We start from the raw sequence: 14,708 nt of genomic DNA on the forward strand, positions 1-14,708 counted from the left end.
TCGCTTCCTTCACAATCCTAATCCTTTCCTGCCCGGCCGAGTAGCTCAGGCGGTTGAGGCGCTCGCCTTCTGACCCCAGCTTGGCAGGTCCGATCCTGGCTCAAGCCGGTGGTATTTGAAGGTGCTCAAATACGTCAGCCTCGTGTCGGTAGATTTACTGACAAGTAAAAGAACTCCTGCGGAACTACATTCCGGCATCTCGGCGTCTCCGAAAACCGTAAAAGTAGTTAGTGGGACGTCAAGCCAATAACTTCTTCTTCTTCTTATTATTATTATTATTATCCGCCTCTATGGTGTAGTAATCAGTGTGATTAACTGCCACCCCCCGAAGGCCCGTGTTTGATTCCCGGCTCTGCCACTAAAGTTGAAAAGTGGTACGAGGGCTGGAACGGGGTTCACTCAGCCTCGGGAGGTCAACTGAGTAGAGGGGAATTCGATTCCCACCTCAGCCATCCTCGAAGTGGTTTTCCACTTCTCCTCCAGGCGAATGCCGGGATGGTGCCTAACTTAAGGTGACGGCCGCTTCCTTCCCTCTTCCATGACTATCCCTTCCGATCTCCCATTCCCCCCACAAGGCCCCTGTTCGGCATGGCAGGTGAGGGCGCCTAGGCGAGGTACTGGCCCTCCTCCCCAGTTATACCCTCGACCCAGAGTCCGTGGGAAAACGAATCCTGGAAGGTAAACGGATTAAAATAGAAATATAGTATATTATTATTATTATTATTATTATTATTATTATTATTATTATTATTATTATTATTATTATTATTATTATTACTGGAAATAGACCTATGTGAATATAGTTTACTAAATGTGCTCACTTCTTCTTTTTTACAAAATCAAGCCAAAAAAAACGATAGCGCTGTCTTAACGGACTTTCGCTTACCAAGTGAATGCTGCTCGGTCCGAAGATCTGCAAGATTACGAGGTGACGTGTGGTCGGCATGACGAATCCTCTCGGCCGTTATTCTTGGCTTCCTAGACCGGGGCCGCTATCTCACCGTCTGGTAACTCCTAAGTTGTTCTCACATAAGTAGAGCGAACCAGCCCTCAGATCCAGGTCAAAATTTCTGGCCAGATCGGAGTCGAACTCGGGACCTCCGGGCTGTAGACATGCTCGCTACCACTAGACCGCGGGGCTGGCGTTTTTTATAGAATACTGTATGGTTTATTGAAACTTCGTTCGATTTCATCTTCCGTACTGCTATTGGAAAATAACACATCGTAAGTACTTAAAATGATACATCTGTTCCAGTTTTGCACCTACTTGACATTTAATCATCTTAGGTTTCTTCTAACTGGTTTACCGGGCGAGTTGGCCGTGCGGTTAGGAGCGCGCAGCTATGAGCTCGCATCCGGGAGATAGTGGATTCGAACCCCACTGTCGGCAGCTCTGAAGATGGTTTTCCATGGTTTCTCATTTTCTCACCAGGCAAATGCTGGGGCTGTACCTTAATTAAGGCCATGGCCGCTTCCTTCCCATTCCTAGGCCTTTCCTGTCCCATCGTCGCCACAAGACCTATCTTGTGTCCGTGCGACGTAAAGCAACTAGCAAAAAAAAAAAAAAAAAAAAAAAAAAGCTTCTAACTGGTTTAACTTTAGTCTTCGAAAAATTTTCGCACCACACTTGCCACATCTCTTTTCAAATTTCAGGATATTAGATTGTAGGCGTTCAACATGACTTCTCTTCAACGTGAAGCCAAACAAGAAGTTACCCAGAAATGGTTTAAACTGATTTTCCACTGGATAAAGAAACATCAGAGACAGTGGTGATCCTGGAAGAACGACATAATAGAAGTCAAGAGTGAAAAAGATCTTGAGGAAGGCTTGTTTACTTGGAACAGAAAATTAATGTGACTATGTACGATGAATACTACTCTTATTCTTATTATTATTATTAAATGTAATATAAATAAAATATTTTCCATCCCACTAACCGACCGAGCGAGTTGGCCGTGCGCTTAGGGGCGCGCAGCCGTGAACTTGCATTCGGGAGACAGTGGGTTGGAACCCCACTGTCGGCAGCCCTAGAGATGTTATCTCCGTGGTTTACCATTTTCATTCCAGGCAAATGCTGAGACTGTATCTTAATTAAGGCCACAGCCACTTTCTTCCTACTCCTAGCCCTTTCCTATCCCATCGTCGCCATAAGACCTACCTGTGTCGGTGCGGCGTAAAGCAGCTATAAAAACTACTTTTACAGTTTTCTGAGACGGCAGTGTGCTTAAATTTCGTCCCGCAGGAGTTCTATTACGTGCCGATAAATCAACCGACACGGCCTTCCACAGAACGATATCTGTTACATTTCATGCGAGTTCAACTTGTCGGAGAACAAGAGCATACGATTGGAAGTCGCCTTGAGGGAAATTGGTGAGGCGTTAGCACCCTGGCGGCAAGCACTGGTACTCAGTCTAGCCGCTTCTCAAACGTCATTGAAAGCTAGCCAGTGCTCCTCTGTCAGTGAGAGCGACGTGCTGGTGGTGTGTGGTTCTCAGGAAAGGATTACGAATTGCAGTAGAAATTAGATAGTGTGTGCTATGTGTTTGTGTCGTGTGTTTTGTGTTAACGTGAGAGTGGAAATTTAATCGGCCAGTGTTATTGGTAAGTACAAGCTGTTTTATTGTAATTGGTTAGAGAATAACTGTATTCGTGAGAAGCATACTTAATTGAGGTCACGAAGTTCGTGTCATTGTGTACTAAGCAAGTCGTAAGATCCTCGTAGATCTTGAAATATATTGTGGAAGAATGAGGTGATTGTTATACAATTATGTGTTTTCTTTGAGGAAGAGACTTCTGTCCCTTGGAGAATCCTGCAAGTTGTTCTCATGCGGAGCAGTGTTTTCCCACTACCTAATAGCTTACGACGCATTTAACAGCTTTGTATATATCAGTATGCTAGTAAGATATTCAGAAATAGCTATCAGCTTTGATTTAAGTATTCTATGCTTACAATTCGCCCTTAGCTATGTTCGCAAGGTGTTTGCAAGTAGCGTTGGTATACAACTTGTTGGTCTGCTGTAGCCAAGCATTTAAGAGAACTTACGTCAAAGTCAACTGCCATATCGCTCACGCTTAGAAAAACATGTTCATTGTTACGTTCTTCATCGAACATAGATTCCACTGACGTCGTTGTAGTCGTAGGCGACAATCTGAAACAGAAGAAAATAGCTCCGTATTCTTCGGGGAAGCTGTATCATCTCTGTAAATGGCTAACTTGGCTGACAGTAAGGCTCAGTGTGAGTGATAAATACAGATAGCGTCTTCAGAACTCTGGCCTGCTCCTATATTTCATATACTCATCCGTAAGTTTTTTTTTCTTTGGATACTACTGTTTTTCCTGCGGCTGGGATGCCTTTCAACTGCGCTTTTCTCCACCTTCCGAATTTTCGAAGCCTCATTTTTCAGTGTGACGGAAGAGCTCCTACATTTATCGACCGTATGGCTAGATTTAAAATATTTACATTTCCTGTAAGTCCTTTAATGAACCAGTTTTTTCCTCCACAATTAAGTTAGAATGTTGAGACTTCAATCTTTGGGCGGTTGGAATCTCAGCAGTTCTGCCGTCAGCTCCTTAGCAAATCCGAGAGGCGTACTAGAGAGATGAGCCATGATGTAGTTTCCTGTTGCTTTCCTCCCTGCGCGTTTCTACTTCTTATCGGTCCGTCAAGTCCCGCGAAGCATATATTCCACAAACTGCATTTTAAGGACTTTCTTTGCGGAAACTGGCGTCCTTCATGCCCGAGTCACTTTTATTTTGTTGAAGCCAAAGATGAGTGAGGTAGACTGAAGAAAGTAGCAAACCTTTTAGTGCTACTAGAAATCTCTATATCTCGCCAGCGTTTGATGTGGGCTTGAATTGGAACTTTTTTCCAACTTGTTCCAGGTCACTTCAGGCAGACTGGCGGGTTTTTGGGACTTTATCGGAGGTTTAAGGTTGGATGACCTTTATGATGAAAATGTCATCCTAGGACCCACTGGGATTCGAGGGGCCGATGACCAATGTTAGGCCCCTTAAAACAAGCATCATCATCATCATCATCTGGGATTCGAACCTCGGCTGTCTCTCTTAAAAACCAGTAGCTACGCCACTGTACTAATCACGCCCTCTCCCTTTAAATTGAAATAAGTCTATGGACTGCTCTGAGGTGACCAAAAGATGTGTATTTATATATCATGATAGTAAGGTAAGATTATTTGGTCTACCATAATTTTCATGTTCTCTAAAGAGTACAGGTGAGACATGTGACAGATGATTGGGTAGCGATAACACGTTGAACAGAGCGACAACCGCAGTGGCACAGTTTGTTAGTCATTGCCCTTTTGTTCCCCACATAACGAGTTCGATCCGACTTGAGGTAGGTACATGTCGACGTTTCCCAAAAATCTATAGCTACTGAAGGGATGTGAAGCAACGCCGTATTATTAGATCCCAGAATTCTGGAAAGGAGCTATTTTAGGAGCCAATATAATTATATTCATATGCTCGCTGTAGAAGCAAGCAGAGTGTGAGAAATGAAGTCATTTATTTCTTACCTTGCTGACTGATTACGTAGGTCAGAGATGCGATCTCGAGTTTTTGCACTCGATGGGCACTTCATGGAAAGGCGGGTTTGAATTGATAACTCCTTTTACCTCTTGTTATGGAAATGTTTCATTCGCAGCCTGATTCTGTAACTGGTTGATTCCTCTTAAAGGCTTTCCTGTGGCGCCTCCTAAAACAGCCGTTTGTTGGCTTCTTCAGCACCTGTTGTTAACATTAAGCAAATTCACATTAAAGCCCTATATCTCATAACGTTCGTATTTGGCTTTACCCTTTGCGGGCTTCTGAAGGACACTCTGGAAAGTAATCACCAAACAGCGGACGAAAGTTACGGATCTTTTCTATACAATTCAGAAATATATTACACTGACATCCCCTGATTGGCTAGCCCGTATTTTTTTCTTTTGGGATATCTCGGAGAACATGTCTGTTAACAAGACATCAACCATTGATAAGTTAAATAATACTATTAGAGCGGAAATGGATGAGTTACAGTAAGAAACTCTTGAAGTTATGAAAAAGCTCTCTTTTAGGAAGCGAATGTTGGGCCATGTTAAAGAGAGGCATTAATTTTACTCAAGTAGTGTGAACACATTTCGGAAGCATACGTGTGATGCCTGTGGCAGAACCGTTGGCATTTCTTTCGAAACAAGAAAGTTATATATTACTTCAAACCTGCGCGTGTCTTCTGCGCCATTCTGTAGCTGCAGTGGTATGAACAGTTGACGTAATGGTAGTAGGTTGAAATAGGAGTGTCGGAGCCGACTGGTAGTTATTTGTTTAGGAATACTGTTCCATTGCTTTGCTGCATGCAGAAACGTTACGACAGCATTTGTGCACATTCATTTATACTGCCGTAATATAAAATGTCATCATGAAAGAGCATGTCTGTTTATAGCCTGTTCGCCATTCTGAAAGGGCGATGCGGATAGGGCATAGCTCTTATCTCTCAAGACACGAGAGGCATTGTGCCTTGAAACAAGCGGTTTTGGAGTAACCTAAAACAAGATAGACAGATAACTGTTCGTCGCAACGTCGCTGGAAGGAGAGTTCAACCCAGATTAGAAACTCGTCGGTACTGGCAGTTTCCAATTCTGTCGTGCCGGCGTGATCTAGAAATGCATTCCTCTTACAGTCGATGATTACGATCCACAATCATGACCTTGTTTTTCTGCTAATTTAGACATAATATAGTTTCTAGGCTTGTTTTCTCCACTCTTGATAAGCTCTGAAGCTTCCCTTCAGATGATTCTATCAAGATGGTGTCATCAGTAAGTAAGCTTTTGTTGTCCTTGCATCCCCCAATGGAAAATTCTTTTCCCAGTCATCTAATGCAGTTCTCATTGCATATTCGCCATTGAGAATGAAAGGTAGTGGTGACAACACACATCTCCGACGAACTACAGCTTTCGTTCGAAACTCTTGGGGCTGTTTGTTTTGAATCTTCACAGTGGCTGTATTTTCCTTATACAGAGACTTGAGATCAATCCATATGGAGTGGCAAACACGATTGTCCCAATATTTTCTACAGATTATTCAATTTGACGGTATCTAAAGTACCGGTACGTAATTTGTAGGTAAAAATAAATAAAATGTACATTATTAACAAATTATTTAAATTTTATATCACACAAATTACAAATATAAAGGTTGAAACATTGATATTTTAATTAGTGGTGGGGTAAGCGTATGAAACATGCTATCTTTTCTGACCACAATCTTGGACACGCTTTTATTATCGAGATTAGAAAAGAAATCTTTTGAAATAGCCGCTTATAAAACTGAAAACAAATGGCTGTTTCTTTCAAGGGATTTCATTTGGTTCTTTCTTGAAACAATTAATTGTTAACATGAACATGTTGTTCCGAACACAGAACACGTGTGCCTAGATTGTGAACGTTTTGATATTTTTCTTTCGAAACAAACTGATAGAATCCTGAAGACTGCACCTGTGGAATTTTTCATTGTCAAGGAATCTCACTGAAAGTCTATTAATTCTAGCTGAAGTTCTTGAGGTGTTTCATCAACACTGCAAAAAATAGTGACAAATATATTTTACATATTTTCTTTATCCATGATGCATTCAAACGTCTTCTAGTCTTCCTTTAATAAAGCAATCTTTGCACAAATAGTTCAACTATTGTATGGAAAAATCATTAGTACATGTTATTATAAATTAAGAAACGCAGTGTTAATTATTCCGGCGTATTCATTTAAAAAATTTCAGTTCCTGTGTCGCTTTTGTGATTGATATATGATAAACGTATCGCGGACTGCAAATTAGTACACGACAGCCACATGCGGGCCGCGTATTTGAGACCGCTGGTGCATTCTGGTAAGACTGATTGCTAGCGGGCGAATTCGAAATAGCAACGATTAAATACTCAAATAACTTGGTATGTGTATTCACCTAGGTTAATGTAGAGGGAGGAACCTATAATATTTAACAAAGCTACCACAGAAATTTCTCAGTTGCAAACAACGGTGTTTTGCAAGAAGGAAGTGACTTGCATCGCTCTGGTTCGAAGTCGGTATGAATAAATTTATAATATAAAAGATTTAGGTTCCTGACAATAACAGATGATATATTAACTGTTAAATAAATCTATGCAGTTCATCAACTAGCCTATATTAACTAAAACTTAAGCCTTAAATATCCATATATATAAATTAAAAGTTACAAATAATTTTATTTGAATACAGTTTTCCATTTTAATGTTGACAGTGAGTTCACAATGATAATAGGTGATAGAATGAGTTCTTGGTCCATACTAGCTACAGGTGTCCGAGAAGGCTGTAACTTTTCACCCTTATTGTTTATAATTAACATGGCTCATGTGCTGAAAGGTAAAAAAAATGGCAGGTAGAGATCTGGAAATGAAGTAAGCAGCCTGGCCTATACCGACGAGTTAGTCTTAATGGCAGAATGTACTAAAAGCTTAAAGTCCAGTATCTTGGAGCTTAAAAAGAGATGCAGCAAGCATATGAAAATTTCACAATCATGGTGAACAGTGTGAAAGCGATGTGGACTCAGGTAGCGAGAATGAATTTGATAGATGAAGCTTTTCGTATAAACCAGGTTCGAACTTGGTGATGAGAGGCAAATTCAGACGAAGAGTTTACCGAAGAGAATATACAGTATATACAGAATACTTCACAGACCGTACTTACAACTAAATCTTGCTATTTATATTAGGCCCACGCGCATAGTTTTCAGTCAAAAATTTGATAATTTTTATAGTCCATGCAGTAACTTATTCACAAACATTCAGTAAATTAATTTACTGTGATTATATTCTGTAAGTCTCTCGTTCGCTCGCACGATATTTCTCTTTATAGCCTATATAATTTAAATTTTAATAAATTAATGTCGATGTGTTCTTATAATCTTCAGAAGCGCCAATAAAATTATTTTAAAAGGCTTCCACTACTGTTTTTCTTATGACTCAACTATAGATCGCCCAGCAGAAATTCGATTTAGCCTGCCATCTGGTTATCCCTTTGTACTTCCCACTTAACGCAATACTCCTTACCTTCCACTGTGCATGTTCCATTTGAAATTATTATTGAAAGTTGTTACGCTAGCGACTTGCAATGACACTGTTCACTATATTGCTGTTGCACTGTATACGTTTAAAATGGAATAATTACATGGAAGGTTTAATATTTTCAACAAAACGGGCTCTCAAAAGTTGTGTGAAAGCACTCTTCGGTACAAGGTTGTTGGTGGAGAGTGAATTGCGATGAGGATATTGTTATGGTAGCTAAGTGTCATTGCACTTCACACGATGACGACAGTTACTGTCCAAAACAAATATGATCATGTGACTGCGAGGTGCGCATGGAGGCGTTCGCTACAGGTAGTAGTGAACTGCACGAACTAACTACGATGGCACCGGCCCTCAACCAGTTTAATGGATATGTACTGGAATTATACGGTAACCGAGGCGGGTGCAACTTATTCCAAATACTAAACTTACGTAGAGAAACTCAACGACACGATCAACAGTCGAACAACATTCACCGTGGTCAGTTGTCGGTGGGTTACATACATGCAAAGTGAGGCAGAAGAAGAAAATAACGGGGACCAAAACCTCAACACACCAAGTGAATGTGACAGTCACAGTTGCCGTAGAATTTCGTCAAAGAGGAGGGGTTTCCGTTTTACTCCTAGTTATTCAGGTCACACAATCATTTCTTGAAAGGAAACAATTCAGGTTCCACCTTATTCAATTGTTTCCTTTCACGGAATATTTCTGTTACCCCTAAAGTCAATACGGAACAAAAGACATGTGACCGATACATTGTAGTTATTTAGGTGTAATTTACCGTTGCTTTAATTGTACTACCACTACTGTTATTGTTGGTATTCAGCCCGAAGGCTGGTTTGATCCTTTGCAGCTCCGCCAACAGCTGTCATAAATAGCCTAGGCGTCACTGAAGAGGCGTACTAGGGAAACGAGGAGTGAGGTAGTTTCCCGTTGCTTTCCTCGCCGAGCCAGCCGTTGCTATTACACATGTCTGCCAAGCCCACTGAAATGCATGCACCAACCGACCCTATGAGCGATATTTTCACACCATTCACAATAGGGACTGGCTGCATAAGCGATGGTATTACTAGCATCACTCATACCTCAGTCACTTTCATATTGCCAAAGCCAAGGATGAGACTGAGACAGATCAATGAAAGTAACAAATTTGATATAGCCCATAACAGAAGACATAGTGCACTGTAAACACTACATCTCGCCAGCAAAGGCATGGCTGCTGTCGTTACTGCTACTTTAATATTCGGATGTGACCCAATAACACCCAATAACAAGCAAAGGAATGATTTTGAGGGTAGAGGGCGAATCGCTCCTGTGGGCCGTATCTGTACCGTATTCTTGACAGTCGATGCGTCCTTTGCGTCTAGTTATTTAGCAGTTAGTATAAACAAGAATTGCATATGTATTGCTTCGTATTTGTAAGTCAGATACCTGTTTATTGTACATTTACGTCCGACTCGTTTGCTGAATGGTCAGCACGTACTGGCCTTCGGATCAGAGGGTCCCGGGTTCGATTCCCGGCCGGGTCAGAGATTTTAACTTTTAAGCTCAAATACGTCAATCTCGTGTCGGTAGATTTACTGGCACGTAAAAGAACTCCTGCGGGACTAAATTGCGGCACCTCGGCGTCTCTGAAAAAAACCGTAAAATGTAGATAGTTATTGAGACGTAAATCAATTATTACTATTATTATTATTATTATTATTATTACCTGGGAGTTAACATCTTCAGAGGTAATATTTCTCATTCAAAATTTTTTAAGTTGCCCTTTTCACGTCAATTTTCAGAAAAAAACCTGACGTGAAATGGTTGTAAATCAGCCATACCGTATTTAAAACCCTGCAAAATACTTCTTCCTGGATCTATATCACGTTAAACTTTTGACAAAAACATCCATTATTATTATTAGTAGTAGTAGTAGTAGTAGTAGTAGTAGTAGTAGTATAGTGGTAATAGCAGCAGTTAATATTTTATTCATTACGAAATTGAAGCAATCTCTTTACAAACCTTGAATTCCCTGGAATGAACAAGGGAGTTGTCATCCCACTTGGGCTCCTTGACTGAATGGTCAGCGAACGGGATTTCAGGTCAGAGGGCCCAGAGTTCGGTTTCCGGCCGGGCCGAAGATTTTAATTGCATATGGTTAATTCCGCTGGCTCGGGGACTGGGTGTTTGTGTTCGTCTCAGTACACTTCTCTTAATCTACTTACAACACGCTACGCTACCAACCACCATAGAAACACGCCTAAATCCACACCAGTGCCGGCCCAAATGAATTGGCGAAAAGGCTACGAAAAAGAATGAAAAGTGATAGTTTTTTTTTTCGTTTGAATGGTTTATCTGTGAACGATGATGCTGACGGCACGACGAAGTGAAAGAGTTCCGCACCCTTAAGATGGGAAGAGCAACGAAAGGTGGGGGAAATACACACAGAAAGTTATGCCATAAACACATTCCTCCTCGTCCTACGTTGACATGATGAGAAACACCTCGTACTGTGATCTGTCTAAACATGTAAATAAACTTGCGCATAGCCCCATCTATCGTAAGCATACGCATTTCGTTGAATGTCGGTGAGGCGGATAAGAGATGTTCTGGAGTGGCATCATGTAGGGGCGTCTGGCACCATTGTTGTCTATCCAGGGAACACTCATCGCTCCCCAATACAGGGATAATATTCTCCGACCCATCGGTGAACCGCTTTATCTGCATTTCGAGGAAGAATTCAAGTTTATGGATGACAACTTCCTTATCCATCGTGAAGTCATCGTCGATGATTTCATCAATCGTGTCGGTATTGCCAGACTGGATTGGCCTTCATGTCTCCGGATATGAATCCCATGAAACATACTTGAGATTGATTGACAAGAGCTGTGCGAACACGTCCTGCCCCACGACAAAATCTACGGGAGTTACGCGGGATTGCCACTGAAGAATAGGATAAATTAGACCAGCAGTGGTTAAATAAACTCGTGGGCAGCATGCAGGCTTGCATTCATGCAAGGGGATATGTTACTCTATATTGAATGAGGTTGCTACACAATAGGCTTATCTCAAGGAAAGTAATTTGTGTTTCTGTTAGCTTACACTCGAAGTGATTTGGTTGGTCAGTTGTCAATGAACTGTAAGATGCATTACGGTACTTTCCAAGTACCACTTTTAACATTACGCAACACCTTCGATCTTTTGTTTGCGGAAGATGCTTAACTTTCTTTGATGTGTGTGGATTCTCCTGTTATCCTGCACAAAACGCAATAACGATAGACTGAAAAGAAATTATTATTATTACCGGTATTATTATTATTATTATTATTATTATTATTACCGGTATTATTATTATTATTATTATTATTATTATTATTATTATTATTATTATAAATTTGCTGGCGATTTCGATCCCGGTTCAGTCTAGTTATATTTAAACGCGTTGCCCAAATACGTCAGCCTCGTGTCTAGGATTTACCAGCATGCAAAATAACTCTTGCAGGACAATAATTCCCGCACGACGACATCTTTGAAAAGCAGCAGTAGTTGGTGGGACATAAAACCATTGACATTATTAGACACTAGCAGCAAGCCTGTCTACAATTGTGGTTTCGGGGAATAGATAAGAGGGAAAGACAGTGCGCTTGTGTGTTTAAGCGAGACGAAACGAGCGGGAAATGAGACAAGACACATCCCTGAAACTTATTTAAAGAATTTCACTCAAACATACGACATTTTGATTTTTGAGTAGAACTAAAAATTTAGAGGGGATACGTATTATGCAAAGTTGAACTTCGTAGCTCATCGAACAGGCCCTCAGCCGGGCATAAATTCTGTAGATAGATTATATTTTGGGTTTTTCACGTGTTAGCACAGTTGCAATCGTAACCAATCGAGCGTCTCTTCCGAGGATGTGGAGCAAATTCCTCGTGAAACCTAAGATTCTCTGAAGTTAGCCTCTTTTCACACATCAAAATCCCAAATGATACAATGTCTATTAATCTGGGCCGTGAAATCATTAATCTGAAGTGCATCTGAAATTTACCGGTGTCATAATGACTAAATACTACAATCATTAATAATATAATAATTATTAAAAGCGATACTCTGTTAAAATAATAATAACTTCGTGTGGCTATTTCTAGCCGGGTGCAGCCCTTGTAAGGCAGACCCTCCGATGAGTGTGGGCGGCATCTGCCATGTGTAGGTAACTGCGTATTATTGTGGTGTAGGATAGTGTTATGTGTGGTGTGTGACTTGCAGGGATGTTGGGGACAGCACAAACACCCAGCCCCTGAGCCATTGGAATTAACCAATGAAGGTTAAAATCCCCGACCCGGCCGGGAATCGAACCCGGGGCCCTCTAAACCGAAGGCCAGTACGCTGACAATTCAGCCAACGAGTCGGACCTCTGTTAAAATTAAACTGAAGCAATGTCATACTCAATTTGGGGGTCCCGTGATTGCCACTCCACGTCAAACAAGATGTGAACTTCCGTGAGAATAACAAGTCAGAGATCGAGCGAGTACCGGCGCGGTTTGGCTTTCGTAGCTATCTGCTTACATTCGGGAGATGGTGGGTTCAAACCCCACTGTCGACAGCCCTGAAGATGGTTTTCCATGGCAAGTGCTGGGCCCGCTTCCTTCCCACTCCTAGCCCTTTCCTCTCCCGTCGTTACCGTAAGACCTACCTGTGTCGGTGTGACGTAAAGCAAATTGAAAAAGAGTATTTCACCGTTCTTAACCTAAACAAAATAGGTTTAATTTTCCGTGGAATTTAGTGATTATTGCCGTTGGGTGTCTAGTAGATATGACTTCGTAGGAGTGATTGGTTTTATCTCTTTGCCGGTATCTAGAACTATCTCCAAACCTAAATTACCTATGCATTCAATCTCTGAATTACATTTCCGCATTGATGTTTTTCACATGACCTTTCGTCCAAGTGATTATTTCAAGGACAGCCTAGGAACAGAAGAATATCCTGAACATGTGGTTACCAAATGTCCCAGCTGTAACGTATTTCTTTTATGGGCCTGCGCTTTTTTCTCGTGTTCCTTTCGCAGTCTACTCGAATATCATATTTACTGCAGTTATGATTGCAGGAGTCTTTCTGAAGTCATGATCTGGCCCGTAGACTAAAAATTTGAATAAAGCAGTCCATGTTATTAGGGGCTCACGATTTAGGCCTATAAGACGTGGTGTGGCAACAATGAAATGGAGCCTCAGCTAAACGGAGAGACCTATAAGTTTCTTACACCATGTTCCTCCTTTCCAGCTTTTTATCTGACCTCTCACGGTGAGCTGTTGGTCTGATCTTACCCCGACGGTATGGTATTGATATTGTGACAGTCCTGTATAGGCCTACTTCCGAGGAACAGACATTTCTCGAGGTGTTCGTTTGAAAAAAAAAATCTTAGCGTCGTAAAGACAATGAAAATCCACAGCCTGTTTCCAGTCATTCGACCGGGTCAGAAATGGAATGAATGACGCCCCAATCTAGCGGCAAGGATATGAATTGTGCCGTCTGTATCCAACGGTGAGAGGCGGACGCGTTGCCGGCTGAGCCGCGGAGGCTTCTCTTTCGTAAAGAAATAAGTGTGTATAATGTCAGTTAGGTGTCTGGATTATTTACATCTTTTAACATCTACCGGAACATTTACGACTTCCAGCATCACTTACCGAATTATTGGCAGCTTTGAACACATTTTAGCTGCTTATTCGGATCTTGAACATGAATGATCGAGGATGTTGTCAAAAAAAAAAAAAAAAGGCATGGTCTTCAAATTATCGCGTGTGAACCACACTCTTTCCAAGGGTACATACAGGAAATTGAATTAAAGAAGCACTAGCGTTGCTAGGATAGCTTTGATATGCAGAGGAGTAGTGATGGGACATTAGATTCATTTTACTGAATCGATACAGTGATCCGATTCACGGCACATTAGTCAACGCTCCTACTGCATCTGTGTAGTATGTACTGGTAAGACAGCAGCGACAGCATTCATTGTTCGCTGCTGCCATCTGGTCTTCATACTATGAACTCCTTTCTTTGAAAAAAAATGCTAGTCACTCTAATACATCGAAGGTTTCCGGCGACGCAGGATGGGAAAGGTTCTGTATTAGGAAGGTAGCAGCCATGGCCTTAATTAAGGTACAGTCCCAGGATTTCCTGGTGTAAAAATGGAGAAACTACGGAAAACCATCTTAACTGCTGGCGACGGTGGGATTCCAACCCACCATCCCCCGAATGCAAGCGCATAGCTACGTGATACTAACCGCACGTCCAACTCGCTAAGTCATTTTTGAAAATATGTACTGTATTTTTCTATCAGCAGAGGATTTTTTTAATCGTCATATTTTGTATAGGCTACTCGAGATGTACAGTAGCCTACTGGTTTTCTGATTCAACATACTGTTGGTTAAGTTATTGCGTCAGTCGGCTCACTTACTGCCCACATATTATTGAAGTCTTGTGCAACGATGTGACATACGAACTGAGACAATACTGAGCCGTTCTTCCCAATATAAAACAGGTACTTTTGAGTGGTCATGAACATGACACCAGGTTCCTCTTTTCCACCTTTTTATCTGACCTCTCACGGTGAGCTGTTGGTCTGATCTGACTCCGACGGTATG

General features: G+C 41.4%; 1 protein-coding gene across 2 annotated transcripts in view; it reads left to right on the forward strand.

Moving 5' to 3' along the window:
- Nucleotides 1-2,438: 2,438 nt before the first annotated feature.
- The window catches only part of LOC136885811 (protein draper), a 314,515-nt gene continuing 302,245 nt past the window's right edge, over nt 2,439-14,708 (forward strand). For both annotated transcript variants that reach the window (XM_067158547.2, XM_067158548.2), the window contains exon 1: nt 2,439-2,601. The gene's annotated coding sequence lies outside the window, so the exon portion shown is untranslated. The remainder of the gene's footprint in view (nt 2,602-14,708) is intronic.

This window comes from Anabrus simplex, chromosome 1 (genome assembly GCF_040414725.1).
Source record: "Anabrus simplex isolate iqAnaSimp1 chromosome 1, ASM4041472v1, whole genome shotgun sequence".
Classification (NCBI taxonomy): Eukaryota; Metazoa; Arthropoda; class Insecta; order Orthoptera; family Tettigoniidae; genus Anabrus; species Anabrus simplex.